Raw genomic sequence first — 16,861 nt, forward strand, 5'->3', positions numbered from 1 at the left:
GGGGGGGAGGGGGGTATAGCAATGTATTGCTCAGGAAGTAACAAATACCTCAGACAACTTAACCTTATACCTAAAGAAACTAGAAGAGGAACAAAATCTAAGACCAGCAGAAGGAAGTAAGTAATAAAGATGAAAGCACAAAGAAATGATATAAAAACTAAAAAAATAAAATAAAATAATGGAACAGATCAATGAAACCAGGAGCCGGTTCTTTGAAAAAAAAAAAAAAAATCAGTAAAATGGCTAAACCTCTATCCAGACTTATTGAGGGGGAAAAAAAAAAGAAAAGATTCAAAATCATCAATGAGAAAAAAGAAATAACAATCAACACTACAGAAATACAATCATAAGAGATTATGAAAAACTACATACCACCCAATTGGACAACCGAGAAGTTGATCAATTCCTATAAACAAACAGAAGCGAAACAGAAGGAAATACTGATAACCAGCAAAGAAATTGAGTCATAACTAAGTAAATAAATAAAACCTCCCAACAAACAAAAGTCCAAGACCAGATGGCTTCACAGGCAAATATTCTATCAAACATTTAAAGGATACCTATCTATATCCTTCTTTAAACTATTCCAAAAAATAGAAAGGGAAGGAAAATTTCTACATTCTTTCTACAAGGCCAGAATTACGCTGACACCAAAACCAGATAAAGACCCCACTAAAACACACACACACACACACACACACACACACACACACACACGCCAATATCCCTGATGAACACAGAGGCAAAAATTCTCAATAAAATACTAGTGAAATGAATTCAACAATACATTTAAAAATATCATTCACCACAATTAAGTGGGATTTATTCTTGCATTGCAAGGGTGGTTCAATATTCACAAATCAGTGTGATACATCACATCAGTAGGAAAGAGGGTAAGAACCAGATGATCATTTCATTGATGGAGAAAAAGGATTTGACACAATACGATATCCACTCATGATAAAAACCCTCAACAAAATAGGTTTAGAGGGAACATAATAAAGGCCACATATGAAATAAAGGCCTCGACATAATAAAGGCATACACGAAAAACCCATAGCAAACATCATCCCAAGGGAAAAACAGCTCTTCCTCTAAGGTCAGAACAAGACCGGGATGTCCACTCTCACCAACATATTCAACATAGCAGCCCACGTCCTAGTCATAGCAATCGGACAACAGAAAGAAATAAAAGGAATCCCAATCAGTGAGGAAGAAATCAAACTTTCACGATTTGCAGAGAACGTGACACTCTATATGGAAAACTATAAGGATTCCACTAGAAGACTGCTAGAACCAAGACACAAACTCCATAAATTCACGGGATACAAAATCAACGTACCAAAATCTGTTGCATTTCTATGTGCCAAAAACGAAGCAGCAGCAAGAGAAATTAAAAAAAAAAAATCTCATTTACAACTGCACCCAAAATAAGATACCTAGGAATAAACCTAACCAAAGAGGTCAAATACCTTTAACTCTGAAAACTATAAACCAATGATGAAAGAAATTCAAGACACAAAGAAATGTGAAGATATCCCATGCTCATGGATTGGAAGAATATATACTGTTAGCATCTTCACACTCACCAAAGCAACCTACACATTTAATGCAATTGCCATCAAAATACCAACAGCGTTTTTCATAAAACTAGAACAAACAATCCTAAAATTTGTATGGAACCACAAAAGACCCCAAATAGCCAAAGCAACTTTGAAAGAAAAAAAAAAAAAAACAAAAAAAAAAAACAAAGCTGAGGGCAATACAATTCCACAGTTCAAAACCTACTACAAAGCTGCAGTAATCAAGAGTATGGTACTGGTACAAAAATAGACACACAGATCAATGGAACAGAACAAAAAATTCAGAAATAAACCCACAATAACATGATCAATTAATCTTTGACAAAGCAGGAAAAGATAACCAAAGGAGAAAAAACATAGTCTTTTCGACAAATGGTGCTGGGAAAACTGGATATCAACATGCGAAACAAAGAAATCGGACCACTTTCTTACACCACACACAAAAATAAATTCAAAATAGATGCAAGACTTAGATGTGAGACCTGAAACCATCAAAAATCCTAGGAGAGAACACAGGCAGTAATTTCTCTGACACTGGCCAGAGCAACCTTTTTCTAGTTAGGTTTCCTGAGGCAAGAGAAACCAAAGTGACAATCCACTACTGGATCTACATCAAAATAAAAGGTTCTGCACAGCAAAAGAAATAACAAAACTAAAAGGCAGCCTAGGGGCACCTGAGTGGCTCAGTTGGTTGAGCGTCCGACTTTGGCTCAGGTCATGATCTCAAAGCTTGTGAGTTCAAGCCCTGCGTCAAGCTCTGTGCTGACAGCTCAGAGCCTGAAGCCTGCTTCGGATTCAGTGTCTCCCTCCTCTCTCCCCCTAAGCCACTCGCATTCTGTCTCTGTCTCTCTCAAAAATAAGTAAACATTAAGAAAAATTTTTTAAATAAATAAAATAAAGGCAGCCTTACGAGAAGATGTTTGCAAATAACATACCTGATAAAGGCGTGGTATCCAAAATACATCAAGGGCTTACAAAACTCAACACCCAAAACCCAAATCATCTAAAAAATGGGCAGAAGACATGAACAGACATTTCTCTAAAGAAGACAGGCAGATGGCAAACAGACATATGAAAAGCTAACCAACATCGCTTATCATCAGGGAAATGCAAATCCAAACTACAATGAGGGACACCTGGGTGGCTCAGTCAGTTAAGCATCCAACTCTGGACTGTGGTTCAGGTCATGATCTCATGGTTTGTGAGATCCAAGAGCAGCATCAGGTGCCGGGCCCTGCTGGAGATTCTTTCTCTCCCTCTCTCTGTCCTTCCCCCATTCGTGCTCCCTCTCTCTCGCGCGCGCCCTCAAAATAAATACAATTTCAAAAAAATATATTTTTAAAAACTACAATGAGTTAACACCTCACACCCGTCAAAATGGCTAAGCTCAATAACACAAGAAACAACAAGAGTTGGCGAGACTGTGGAGGAAAAGGAACCCTCATGCACTACTGGTGGGAATTCAAACTGGTCCAGTCACTGTGGAAAACAGTATGGAGGTTTCCCAAAGAAGTTAAAAACCGAACTACCTTAAGATCCAGCGACTGCACTATTGGATATTCATACAGAGAATACAAAAACGCTAATTCAAAGAGACCCCTGATGCTTATAGCAGTATTACTTTTAATAGCCAAGATATGGAAGCAGCCCAAGTGTCCTGTGACTGATGAATGGATAAAGAAGATGTGGCGTATGAATACAATGGATTATCATCCAGCCATGAAAAACGATGAAATCTTGACATTTGCAATGACATGGATGAAGCTAGAGAGTATAATGCAAAGTGAAATGAGACAAATTTATGATTTCACTCATATGTTGAATTTAAGGAGCAAACAAGCAAATGGAAAAAAAATGAGACAGGCGGATAGAAAAACAAAGAGAAAACATCCTAAATTATAGAGAATTACCCAATGGGTTACCAGAAGGGAGGTGGGGGCAGGGGAGGGGGAGAGGTGGGTGAAGTAGGTGACAGAGATTAAGAAATGCACTTGTCATGATGAGCACAGGATGATGTGTGCAACTATTGGATTATTACACCATACACCTCAAACTAGTATTACACTGTATGTTAAATGGAATTAAACCAAAAATTTACGGTAAAAAAAAAAAACAACAAAAATAAACATAATGATATCTTTAAAACAAATCCCTAAACATACAGACAGCAGGAGCCGAGGTTCTCACTTCAAAGAAGGGAGTCACAACATAAACTGAGAAGACCAGAGGTTGACAGTATGGTGTTGGATTGGAATTCAGGGTGGGTGTCAGGGTAAGCTCATGAGGTCATTTCAAAAGGACACAGAAGCCAACTCATCAGCACTGCCACCAGACCAATCCAGGACGATCTGACCACCAAAATGTTGAGAGTAATGGATGATGAGCCACTGAACAAAAGAGACATCCACGAACCCAAAAATGAATTCGTGGAAAGTTTAATGCCTCATCAGATATTTACATTGGCTCCAACTACCTCCCCACAAAATAGTGTGCAACTATAAAGGGGGGAATTGTTCACAGTGGGGAAGGAGGGCAGCCGCCATCAGATCCAGGGATCAAAGTCAACATGATCTCTCATGGAACAAAGTGAAGGCGTGTGCCACCCGCGAGGATGCTCTCACAAGAGCATGCATCATGCTCTTGATGTTAATAACAAAGATGCATAAACTGAAGCTAATCGTGGAAACAACCAACCAACCGAGGAACATTCTGCAGAATCAACTGGCCAATAACCTTCAAAAATGTCAAGGTCATGAAAGTCAACGGAAATGACTATTCAAAAAACAACTGTTCCACACCTAAGAAATTACATGTTAACAACTCATTCTGGACTCAATCGTTTTGCAAGAAAGGCCATTACTGGAACCACCAGCAAAGATTGAACATGAAAAAGGGACTGGATGGAAAAATCTAATGTTGATCTTCTGATTTTGACGAATTGTATGCATTATGGAGGAGAATGTTTTGTTCATGGCCAACACTAGTACAGTGAGGAGTTAAAAAATAATTCCAGGCCCCGCTGCACAGCTCAACATTTGCACTCTGGAGTAGATCTGAAATCTGCATTTTAACCAGCCCCCAGGTCACTTCCGGGCCACACGTGAACCCAAGAACCACGCACGGCCCTGTGCTCTCCCAGCACACCCCATCGGAACCAGAGTCCAGAGAGGCACAATATACCTCTCGTGACGTGGTTCAGGAAGCAGTGGTCCCGTACCATGCACAAGAAATCTGACCACTTCTTGCTTTCCAGCCATTTTCTCTAAAAAGACAGTGCAAAGGCAGCCAGGGGGGCCGAATACTGGGCAGTCTGCATTTCTCCTTGAGCTGTATGGTGTCTCATCTGCCAGCTGGAGGGGGGGCAGGGAAGAGGGTCGTAAAAAGCTTGTTTGATTTTTAGTGCTTGCTCCCTATTCCCACCATTTCACTATTTCTTTTATAAACCCCATCTCATTAGCCACCTGGTAAATTCCACTCAGAATGGCACGATGGCCCCACATTTCATATCCAGAGCCAGGGAAACAGCCCAAACAACGCCAGCAACTCATGAAGGTAATTAATTGCAGATGATACACACCCAAAATATCCAGAGCACAACAGGAAAATCATAGGGTTCCAAACTTAATAGCTGCATCATACTTGACTGTCATTTATACTCAAAACTCTTTCAAGTTACTTCTTAGGGCACTGACTTTTCAAGTGAGCAGTAAGCTGCCTTCCCCAGTCCTCTGTGTCATCCCAGTGTTTGCTCTGAGGCCCAACAGGCGTAACACGAACACTGTCTTTGCCTCTGTGTGACCTTGGGTAAGTCACCTGACCTCTCTGGGCCCTGGTTTTATCACCGTAAAATGGGAGACTAGTACCTACTTTAGAAACTGACAGGGACAATTAAAATAAGTGTGTGTGCGCACAAACACACGCACACAAATGCAAATATGTATCAAGCGACTGGAAAAAATCAAGTACTAAGTAAATGCTAGCTGTACTCTTCTGCTATCATTATTCATAAACTGTAAAATGGAAGCTCCACCATCATGGTCTTCTAACCTACAAAGGTCTGTTTTCTCCATGCAGCTGAAAGGCGAGGGATGACGCACAGCAATGCCCAAGTCCTCCCTCAAGTATTTCCAGGTCAGGCATCAACAGGCAGTGCTCTTCCGGAGCTCTCTGGCGAACACCAACTCAACCTCCCCTGCTCGCCTGACTTCCCTAGGCTGCTGTAGGCAACACCCCCCGCCCCCCCGGCTTGGGATGGAGCCTCTTCCACATTGAGTGAGGGCTTGAAGGAGCCTCTCCCTCAACCGGGCCTCCTTGGGAGCCAGTTTAGGACACCTGAAGGTCCTCCATGTGCAACCTACCTTTGGGAACAGTGAACACGAGCAGTTTCACTGCAGGGGGATGACAAATATAGCCAAAAAACCAACCTCTCAAAAGAGGCAAGAAGGAGCAGTAATGCAATGGCCAATTATTCCCTCAAGAAGGATGTTCCCGAGAAGAACCCAGGACTTGTGTACAAGAGCAGAATAGAGAGAGAGCTTAACTGCAAGCCTATTCTAGAGGTTTATTCTAGAGGTTTCAGAGTCGCAGACCCACGGAGGCCAGGCAACTAACATGCAGGAGTGAAGCAGGCAGGAGAAATGCACGTTGGGCATCGTGTGTGGGTAAGGGTCACAGAAGAGAGCACATGCCCGTCTCAGGGGCCATCCGTGACCCAAGAGCAGGCATGTGGGACTGTGACCCCAGGGATGCCAGATCTTCAAGAGCAGCTGGCAATCTGGATTTCTCTGTCAAGCTTTAAGGTCTTAAAACACTTTAATTCACAACTTTTTTAAAAAAGCAACTCACTTGCCCAGCAAGACCCACCTGTAAGCCCAATTCTAGCTGGGGCCCCAGGGCTCCCATGGCTTTTCACTCTCATGACCAGAAGTCTACTTGCTAGTTAGTGTCCCTTTATTGGACCAAGACAAAATGGATTTAAAACCCTTCAGGGCCTGTCAAAAATGCATCACCTGAATCTAATCATGAGGAAACAGCTGACAAACCCAGATTGAGGGATGGTCTACAAAGCAAATGGCCAGAAAGGAATAGAGACAGAAGGTCATGAAAAACACAGACGCTGTGGAAGGGCTCCAGATTACAGGGGATTTAACAGATGCAACAATTCAACGCAACGCCTGATTCTGGATCAAAGAAGATGGCCATAAAAGGCTTCAGTAGCCTCAGTGGTAAAATACCTTTACACTCTATCACATCACTATCTCCTGGATCTTATCATCACACAATAGGTCTCTACGCAGGTGCCCTTGTTCTTAGGAAACATAAGCACTTAAAGGTTAAAGATCATGATGTTTGCGACTCTTAAATGACCAGCAAAAAGGTTCTTATGGGCAGATATAGAGTCATTAACCTCAAAGATGGTAAAATACTAATGACCAGTTAATCTGGCAGAAAAGGGAGGCCTCATTATTCTTGCAATTCTTTAGCAATTTTTAAATCATTTCAAAATAAAGAGAAAAAAAATTTTAAAGGTTCTCAACCAACAATAGGGGTTTATAAAAACAACCCATAGAGTAAGGTTTGAAGGATTAAATAGCTTACAACTGGCACTGAAAAGTTTGCTTCGTCAAGTAAATACAGCACATCGAAGGATCTGAGAGTAACAAGGCCCAGGTAGTGCGTTACATGGATAAATGCCACGCAGTTCAGGGGGTGCGGTTTACGAAATGTGCCCACTTCCTTGGTGCCAAGAACCTGGCCAACACTTCCAGGGGCACCAGGGAGCAAGGGGGCACACTCACCATTGCTGTGCCGCCTGCGTACGAGGAAGGGCAAGAAAGGCCTGGAACGGTCCCCCTCCTTCCGGGTGGTGTGGCGTCTGGGAATGTGATGGACTGTGGAGGAGCCTTGGGAGACAGACGCATCCGGCACATGAATGCCAAGTTGAACACTCGATTTGGCTCTTGAGTAGGTCACAATACCCTCACCCAATCCCAACCTCTTGAGACCACGAGCAGGAAATGTAGACTATGAAAAACGCAAAATTTAAAAGGCAGCCACAAAATAACAACAATGGAGGCCAAGTAGCAGAGAGAGAGAAAGACAAAAGTGACTGTACAGGGCTGTGTGGCATGGAGACGTGCTCTGTTGAGCCTCAGGGGGTGTGGATGGCGTGTGTGTGTGTGTGTCAGAGAGAGAGAGAGAGAGAGTGTGTGTGTGAGAGAGACAGAGAGAGAGAGATGCAGTTTTATGAGATACAAATCATTACAGATCGAGATCTCTCCCTTCAGGGTCTGACCACACAGGGCGGCAGGCCTGGTGGCCACTCGTGGGTGGTGCCGGGGGGTGGCAGCTCCTTCAGACAGGACAAGTGCTTTCCAGCTTCCCCAAGGCTCCCCCCGGTCCCTCTTCTCTCCTGGGGCCTGCTTCATTCACTTCCGTTACCCACTTGGCCCCTCTAGGAATTCCAGTTTGAGACCCCCGCCCCCCAGCCACCCAAGCCCATCAGCCCATAAACACGGCCACTCCGACCAATTTCAAAGACGGCTATGGGATGAAAATCTCAGCATCAAAGCAAAGACAGAATATAAAAATCAGGTTCCCCCAGGGTTGTAAATCCACGTTCACACACACGGCCCTCCATACGCGATGGCTTAGGGTTCAGTGGCCACAGCACAACTTGCTCAAAAAGGCACATTCGCGGGGATGCACAATCAGTCCCAGAGGATTTCACCAACTATAACGCATTCCTGAGGAAACACTTTTCTTTTCCCCTGAACAGCTAATGACTACAAGTTGACAAAGCAGAAGAGAAAAAAACAAAACCCAAAACCAGGCTCCTTCAAGCTGCCCGTCACTGTGGCTCGTCTGGACGTGATGCCAACAGTTTGCTGCTGTGTTCAATTCCGCCCCACACCTTGGGGATGAATTACTGAAGAATGACAGAAGATGCTCCTAAACGTAAGTTGTGTTCATTCTCTGGCCTCCAGGCTCCCTGAGAATTCACAAGGGCCAGAACCCTGTGCCTGGAAAGCTCTTACGATGGCTTTAAAAAGCCAGTGCCCAAATGCGAATGAAATCCTATGCGTTCCAGGAAGCTGACGGCACACAGGGGTCTGGAAGTCTAGCAGGGACTGGATGGCCTTTGTTACCAAGGGGACTCAAATTCAGGAGCACAGCTACCAGCGGGAAGCTCTCGGAAGCCCAGATCTTCATAGCTTTTATTTGTAACGCAGCTGTTTCCAGGCAGAAGCTCCTGAGAAGCAGGACCCTGACCCTGTGCGACACGCAGCGAGGGCACAGCACAGAATCCAGGCTCAAAGACGGTCTGATGACAGGCCAACCAAAGCTAAGGAATGCAGCCATTTCACGGAGGTCCTGACTCTATGGGGGAAAATAACTAAAAAAAAAAAAAAAAATTTTAGGAACAATGAGGGAATTAGGACGATGGACTGTATGTTAAATATTGTAGAACTCTCAATCTTCTCGGGCATCATACTACAGTGGTAATAGAAGAGACTGTTTTTATTCTTGGGAAATAAATGTGGAAGGACTTACGGGTAAAGAATCACAAGGTCTGAAACCATTTTTCCAATTGCTGAGGGGAAAAAATGTATACACACACACACAATTTATTCATTTATTAAGAGTGGAAATAAAGACCAATGTGCCAAGTGGGAGCCACGGGTGAATCTAGGAAAAGGGCATGCCTACCCAAATCCATGGTACTAGCCTTACACCTCTTGGGAAGGCCTGAAATTTTTCACAATAAAAAGTCATGCAATTCTCTTTTAATAAGGAGGGTTTAATGAACAAAGCGATCCATAACCAAGGCTCACTCAAAATGACTTTTCTATGCCCCACTCAGGGTGGAGGTGACTGGCCAGGGGCTCCTGCCACCTCGGTCCCGCTGGCAGCCCCTTGGGCTGAAGGCATCGCTATCCCTGCCTCCAGGAACCGTCTGCGTCACCCTGCGGGGGAAGCACTGCCGCGGATGACAGGCGGTGCTTGGGAGTCTAGAGAGGCATCGCTTGTGTGAAGGAAAATGAGCTCTGATCCACAGCAACCCATGAGGCTCTGACCAGCTGACCATTCAGCTCCAATTTCATGTTCACCGGCAGCTTCCTTCTTTTGTGCTTGCTCTGGTGGAATCACTGTTAAGGGGGGATTTATTCGCGTTATTTTTTTTAATATTCACTTATTTGGGGAGAGCACAAGCGGGGGAGGGAGAGGGGGGAACGAGGATGGGAAGCAGGCCGTGCGCTCACAGGCCAACCGCAGCAAGCCCGACGCGGGACTCACACACCAGGAGATGGTGTCCTGAGCTGAAGTCGGACACTCAAGCGACTGAGCCACCTAGGTACCCCTACTAGTGTTACTTTAAAGGTCTGCTCAGCAAGGGATTCTAGGAAAACAGCAGTGACAGCAGCCTAATGTGTTAATCTCTCTAAATATATCGATAGCTAAATGGCAAAACCGAAGCCTATCGATGAGGTGAAGGTGGGTGACGAGGCACCCCACAAACCCCCAAATATAAGCAGGAGAGGACAAACCAACTGACACCATGGCGTGAGCTTGTGTGCGTGCAGGCGAGTGCAGAGGGAAGCAACGTGGGCATGTGAGAACATACCCTGCAAAATGAACCCCTCGGTCACCAGCGGATGCCCCCTGGAAAGGACAACCTGCTGAGCCGACAACAGAAGCGCTGGGGCAGGTTTCCTTTCTCCCCACAGCAGGGGGAGGGGAGCAAGGGACCTACCGTGACCCTGAGGGGCTCACGCAGGCTGGCCTCCGCTAATCCTGCACACTGGCCCAGAGGATGCCCTTCCCGGGGAGGGCCCTGTGGCAAGGGCACCATCCACTGGTGAGAATCGTAATGGAGGGGAGAGACACCAGAGGCGACCTAGGTACAAGCAGGGGAGCACAATACGGGCAGAAAGCTTCGGGAAAAAGTGTGCCACACGCCTGAGCGCACCGTCGGAACAGAAGAGGGAGCTCTACCAAGCTGGAAAATGCAGCCCTCAACCTCCCCTCCTTCCAGAAGTTTACTTTCCTGCGTCTACATAAAGAGCAACAGAGAAGGATCCAGATAAAATCCCAAGTTGTAAGAAGTTAAGTGGAACATACCCACAGGTAATGAAAGCATGCCAAAAATACCCATGTAACTGTGACCTTCTATTTCCAAAGAAGCTCAAAGACACGCGGAGATGCTACACCACCCCAAACAACAACAGGAACTAAATTACAAAGACTCAGTCATGAGGTGACAAAACTGAGGCAATTAAAACATTTCACAAATGAAGACCATCCCAGAAGGAACACCTAGAAGGTCAGATAAATAAACAGACAAAAGCTTTAGAAAAATAGTAAGAAAATGGGGCACCTAGGTGGCTCAGTCGGTTAAGCATCCAACTCCCGATTTCAGCTCAGGTCATGGTCTCACGGTTCGTGGGGTCACGCCCCTCGTTGGGCTCTGCACTAACAGCACAGAGCCTGCTTGGGATTCTCTCTCCCTCTCCCTCTCTCAACATAAACATTTGAAAAAATGAAAAAGAAATAAAGGGAAATAAAAAAAAGATTTGAGAGAAAGTGACAAATACGAACAACAAAGAAGATCCAGCAGAGAGAAAACAGAAGCCCCTGGAGGGCAAATAAACTTTGTTGCAAGAAATTTGAAATTACCTATTGCAAGAGCATACCACATACCTGGGAATACAAGTCCTGAGTGACGAACACCAAGATTCAGTCAAGGAAAATTATCGAACATCAGAAAAAGTGAAGAACACCCTGGGGCAAGGGACTTCTCAGAGCAAGAAAATTAGATTATGATCCAGCTTTCAATGCAATACTTCCAAAAGACATAGTAATGTATTTAAGATAATTGAGGGGCGCCTGGGTGGCGCAGTCGGTTAAGCGTCCGACTTCAGCCAGGTCACGATCTCGCGGTCCGTGAGTTCGAGCCCCGCGTCGGGCTCTGGGCTGATAGCTCAGAGCCTGGAGCCTGTTTCCGATTCTGTGTCTCCCTCTCTCTCTGCCCCTCCCCCGTTCATGCTCTGTCTCTCTCTGTCCCAAAAAATAAATAAATGTTGAAAAAAAAATTTTTTTTTAATTAAAAAAAAAAAAAGATAATTGAGAAACTGAGGGCTTTCGAGAAATCGAGATCTAAGGGCCTTCAGATCCACCAAATTTACTTTCAAATATAAAGAGCACAAACCAGTAACAGCACGCAACAACTCTGAGCCTGCTGTTCCCATAAGCGCCACCCCACCCGCCTGGCCCCCCACAAAATATCAGAGCCTAAGCTTGTGAGAGCCCAAAGGACTGGCAAGATAACCAAAGATCTGGGGAAAAACCTTACGACTCTACGTAAGCTTATGGAACGGAGACTAAACAAGGATTAAGGAGAAACAAGAGGTTACTGGCCATGTGCTCAGGGAATACAGATGCAGCAGGATTGGTTTTCAAGAACGAGGAAAGCATCTGTAAAAATGTTTCTGTTCTAAACCATTATACTGTAGCAGTAGCAAGGGTGTTACTCTGAGACTTTACAAATTATCTACACAAAGGAATATACACACGAGCATCTCTTCTTAAGATAAAATACCTCATTATTCTTATTGCTATTTCCGATTCAAATGCAGTTTTATGGAGTTTATTTCTTTGACGTTGCCACTTCTATATCCTGTGCTCCTCATACAGAGTATGGCAACGACACATAGCATGCTGGCTCTAGGGTATCCTGGGGCAACTCGTGGGCTTTGTACCACGATATATACACAACGGTCCCAGAATGCCACTATTACCAGAGCAGACACTCAAGGAGAAGTCCACGTGACCATTTGGCCAAATCAATCCTTCCAAATCACACCCGCTTACGTGACTGTACAGAAACGACACAGCACCACTCAAGCTCGTCGGAACTTTTTGAATTCTGAGGACTTGGATAGGATTTCCGGACCCACAAAGACAAGTGACCATGGCCACAGAGCGGAGGGTGAAAAGGAGAGGAGACTGCGGTATACAATCCAAAGTTCTGTTCTGACTCATCTTTGGTCCATCTGATTACGTGCCCTTCCCCTCTACAAAATAAAGACAAAAAGACCTATTCAACGAGCTTCCTGATTGTTTAGGGTTCCATGTTGTTTCCATGACCACAAGGCCTTTTTCTGGGGGAGGGTGGGGTTCGCCCTTTGTGGTCCTAGCTGACTTGAAAGATGATGAGAGCAGAGCCAAGACGGTTTGTGGAACCCTGGGATCTGGTTGATGTCCTGATGGAGCTCCACGTGCCACAGCATCACAGACAAGGGCTCCCTCCTATGTCACTCTCACATGAGTGTGACTCAGCCTCCCGTCGCCCCCCACTGTAGTAAGAGCTCAGTGCAGCCCCCTTTCACCACCATAAGCAGCCAGAGATCACGGCAAATGCAAGACAACGTGGTAAGAGACCAGAGCGGCCGACCCTCCACTGCAGCCATTCCCCGTAACCCAATGTTCATCCTGGGCGGTCCCCTCACATGTCCTCCTCGGAGCTCGCAGAAGCATGGAACCTCCACCCCGGTATTTCCTGCCCTCGGTCCCCTTCCCCACGTCCAGTGAATACTGATCAGATGAAAACTACAGTGACAGCCTACGTTAGCAACTTCTGGAACGGCAGAGACGATGAAATGTAAGGTAGAGTAGACTGAGTTATTGCTAGGCAGCTCTGTTCAATAGCTAGAGAGCAGTTGCATGACAGAGGGAAGGCCAAACACGACCAAATCCTGGCCTGTGTCGTCCCGAGTTCACAAGAACGTGAGCCCCACGAAGGCAGACCATCTCCTCCGACTGGGACACAGCTCGATCCCCAGGGTTGAACTAGCATTGGCCTTGCACAGAGCAGGGATACAGCAAACAATGACTGACCCAACAAAGGCTACACATGAAGCGCCGAAGAATTCACTCCTTCATACTCAAACATCGAGAAAATAACCGAATGTTGCCGATGTACTCAAAACCACAAAACCACATTCTTGAGGTAAATGAATTCTGGGATGTGTGAAATGTGTATCAATAAAACTTAATAGAAATAAGTGGGCATCCACTTTATACCAGGCACCAAGGATGTGCAAGAATCTAAGCCAACCAGGTCCACCTCTAGAGAAGACTGATCAGTCTTTATTAAGACCTTCTATATAGGAGCATCTGGGTGGCTCCATCGGTTAAGCGTCAGACTCCCAATTTGGGCTTAGGTCATCATCTTGAGGTTCGAGGGACTGAGCCCCACATGGGGTTCTCTCTGCACTGACCGCATGGAGCCTGCCTGGGATTCTCTCTCTGCCCCTCCCCTGCTCACACTCTCTCCCTCTCAAAATAAACAAACTTTAAGAAAAGACTCTCTACCTAGTATCATCCCCCAAACAGGGGAGAAAAAAACACAAGGACAGCCTCGAGGGATCTCGTCTCACGCAGATTAAAATGGAGTCACGGAACCATCGTCTGTACAACACGGAAGAATGCCAGCCCAGCTCCACTCTGGCCCCATTATACAGCTGAGCCAACTGCGGCCATGAGTAGGAAAGCAGCCAGCCGGAGGTCCCACCCAACAGAAGCCTGAAAATCCATGCAGCCTAACCCCAGAACTAGCTTATTTTCCCACTATACTACTCCACTTTGGCCATAAATCCGAGGGAGAGGTTTGCCTCCATCACTGACAAATGTGAGTCACTGAAAACCAGTCAAGATCCCGTGGGGACAGGGAACACCAGCACACAGGTCATCAGGAAGCAAGGCTCAGACCGAGTCAAACCCCTTCACGATTCACACTACAACACCACACAATCACAGAACATGCCATTTCTGGGACATACACTATCCCCCCCATTCTACAGGAAAAGAAACTGAGGCACGAGATGTCCCAGGCACTCACAACTAGTAAGCCGTGAATCCAGGATTTGAACCTGCACCTGTCAAAAGCTGGGACAAGAGCCATCAGCTGGCAGGGTCTTAGCCTGCTTAGGGGCGGCCATAACCAAGCAGCACAAACCAGGGGGCTGAGATGAAAGCAATTTATTTCCCAGCGTTCTGGAGGCCGGAGGCCCAAGACCAAGGTATAGGAGGTTTGGTTTACTCCCGAGGCCTCTCTCCTCAGCTACCAGAAGGTCGCCTTCTCCCCGTGTCCTCAACACAGTCTATCCCCCGTGTGCCTGCATTTCGGCCAGTTCTTCCTCTTCTCGTGAGAACCAAAGAACACCCATCGTGTTGGATCAGGGCCCCACCTGGATGACCTCTTCTAATCTCAATTACTCCTCCAACACCCTATTTTCTGGGGCGCCTGGGTGGCTCAGTTAAGCGTCCGACTTCAGCTCAGGCCATGATCTCCCAGTTTGTGAGTCCGAGGCCCTCATCGGGCTCTGTGCTGACAGCTCACAGCCTGCAGCCCGCTTCGGATTCTGTGCCTCCCTCTCTCTCTGCTCCTTCCTTGTTCTCAAGCTCCCTCTCCCTCTCGCTCTTTCTCTCTCAAAAATAAACATTAAAAAAATTTTTTTAAGACTCTATCTCCAAATACAGTCACCTCAAGGTTAGGGCTTCAACATACGCATTTTAGGAGGACATAATTCAGTCTGTAACAAATAGTGACCCACTTCTGACGGGGCCAATACCCACGTCAAGTTTATAAGACAGGCGGTGAAGAACATGCCGGCAAGTAACAGATTAGTAACAATTTAGTTAATCCCTGAATGTCAGCACTAAAAATAGAATAATCCCCAAATAATTATTCCCAAACCCAATCTCCCTTTGGAAGTTACGTAAGCGGTACACGAAATATAATTAATGTTTTTCGTTACACTTCTGCTCAGGAGAGAACACTAAGCTAGGTCCCTCCTAGCTCAGGAACAAAAGAATTAAGATATGCAATAGATTGATATTTTCAACTCCTAGAACCATTTTCTTCCCCTCCAAAATCCCAAGAGCAACACCGCCAAACACACAATCTCCTTCAACATGCTGTTTATTACTCAGAGGGAGAACTTAGCAACTTTCAAGCAAGCCACCCAGCACAGATTCCATTTTCATCTCATTCTTAACCTCCTAATCGTTTTATTATTCGTATTTCTCAAGAACCAACAGTGTTATCTCATGGAAAATACACCTATTCCTTCGGCCTTTAAATGAGCCTCAAGGATTCTTTTGTGCCGGTTCCAGGTCTGCCCTGACGGTAGGCGAATGCCACACGAGGCATTGTGCTGTCACCGTTCAATCCTCTCCCCGCCCAGCCCGGGTCACCTGGCACTAACTGGCCACGGAGGTGGAGTCAGCAGGAATCCAAGGAGAAATCCCTCTGCCTCCCGCCTCCCAGAGCAGACAGTGACAGCAACAAATGCATTCTTTCGCCCTTTCCTTGGAGCAGAGGTCAAGGCTGAAAGACTCTAATGACTTCTTCTTGCCCCAAGGGGACCTTCTTCTTCTTGCCCTTTGAGCAGACTGTTCACAAGATGACCGGGAGCCACCTGCTCTCCCGAAGGGTTTCACTCCACCCCCCTTCCACAGGGATGTTCCAGCAGCTGAGGAGCACAAAGCCAGCCAGGGCCCCAGCTACCTCCCAGGAGAGGCCGCTGGAGCCTGCTGTGTGGCAGCGATGGGCCACCAGGGAGGTGCTGACCTGGTCTCAGCTGGCAGCTCGCGGGAGCCTGCCTGCCCATCCAGATGAAGACTTCAGTCCATCTCATTCACCTCTGCTGAACCATCAGCCAACAGCAGCAGGGCGGCAAAACCCACCTAAGTGTCGAAGGAATTAAAATACATGAGGGGTGTCTGGATGGCTCAGTCGGTTAAGCATCCAACTTCAGCTCAGGTCATGATCTCACGGTCTGTGAGTTCGAGCCCCACGTCCGGCTCTGTGCTGACAGCTCAGAGCCTGGAGCCTGCTTCAGATTCTGTGTCACCCTCTCTCTCTGCCCCTTCCCTGCTCATGCTCTGTCTCTCTCTGTCTCAAAAATAAATAAAAACATTTAAAAAATAAAATACATGAAGCTCTCAAGAGAGGAAACATCTCGCCAGCGTCTCACAAGTTGGGAAATGAAGCCCTTCCCTTCTCCCAAAGGCTCCCACCGGCTCCCAAAGCAGGTGTTGGCCCCTGGTGGCAGACAAGCTTCTCCTGATTCGCATGTAGAGGAAGCTGCATGTCACAGTGGGACGCGGCTAGAATCTCAAGTCTCAAGACCTACATGCAAGTGGCTAACTCAGCACCTGGCAACTTACCAGCTATGGGGGGCGTATGGGGGTGGGGGGACAAAACGAGTCCC

The 16,861-nt window shown here is 46.2% G+C and overlaps 1 protein-coding gene across 4 annotated transcripts in view; it reads right to left on the reverse strand.

Annotated features, from left to right (window-relative positions):
- Positions 1-16,861, reverse strand: part of SNX29 (sorting nexin 29) — a 506,664-nt gene that overhangs the window by 328,085 nt on the left and 161,718 nt on the right. The gene's annotated exons all lie outside the window — the stretch shown is intronic.

Source organism: Herpailurus yagouaroundi, unplaced genomic scaffold (genome assembly GCF_014898765.1).
Source record: "Herpailurus yagouaroundi ecotype Mexico unplaced genomic scaffold, PumYag 222, whole genome shotgun sequence".
Taxonomy (NCBI): Eukaryota; Metazoa; Chordata; class Mammalia; order Carnivora; family Felidae; genus Herpailurus; species Herpailurus yagouaroundi.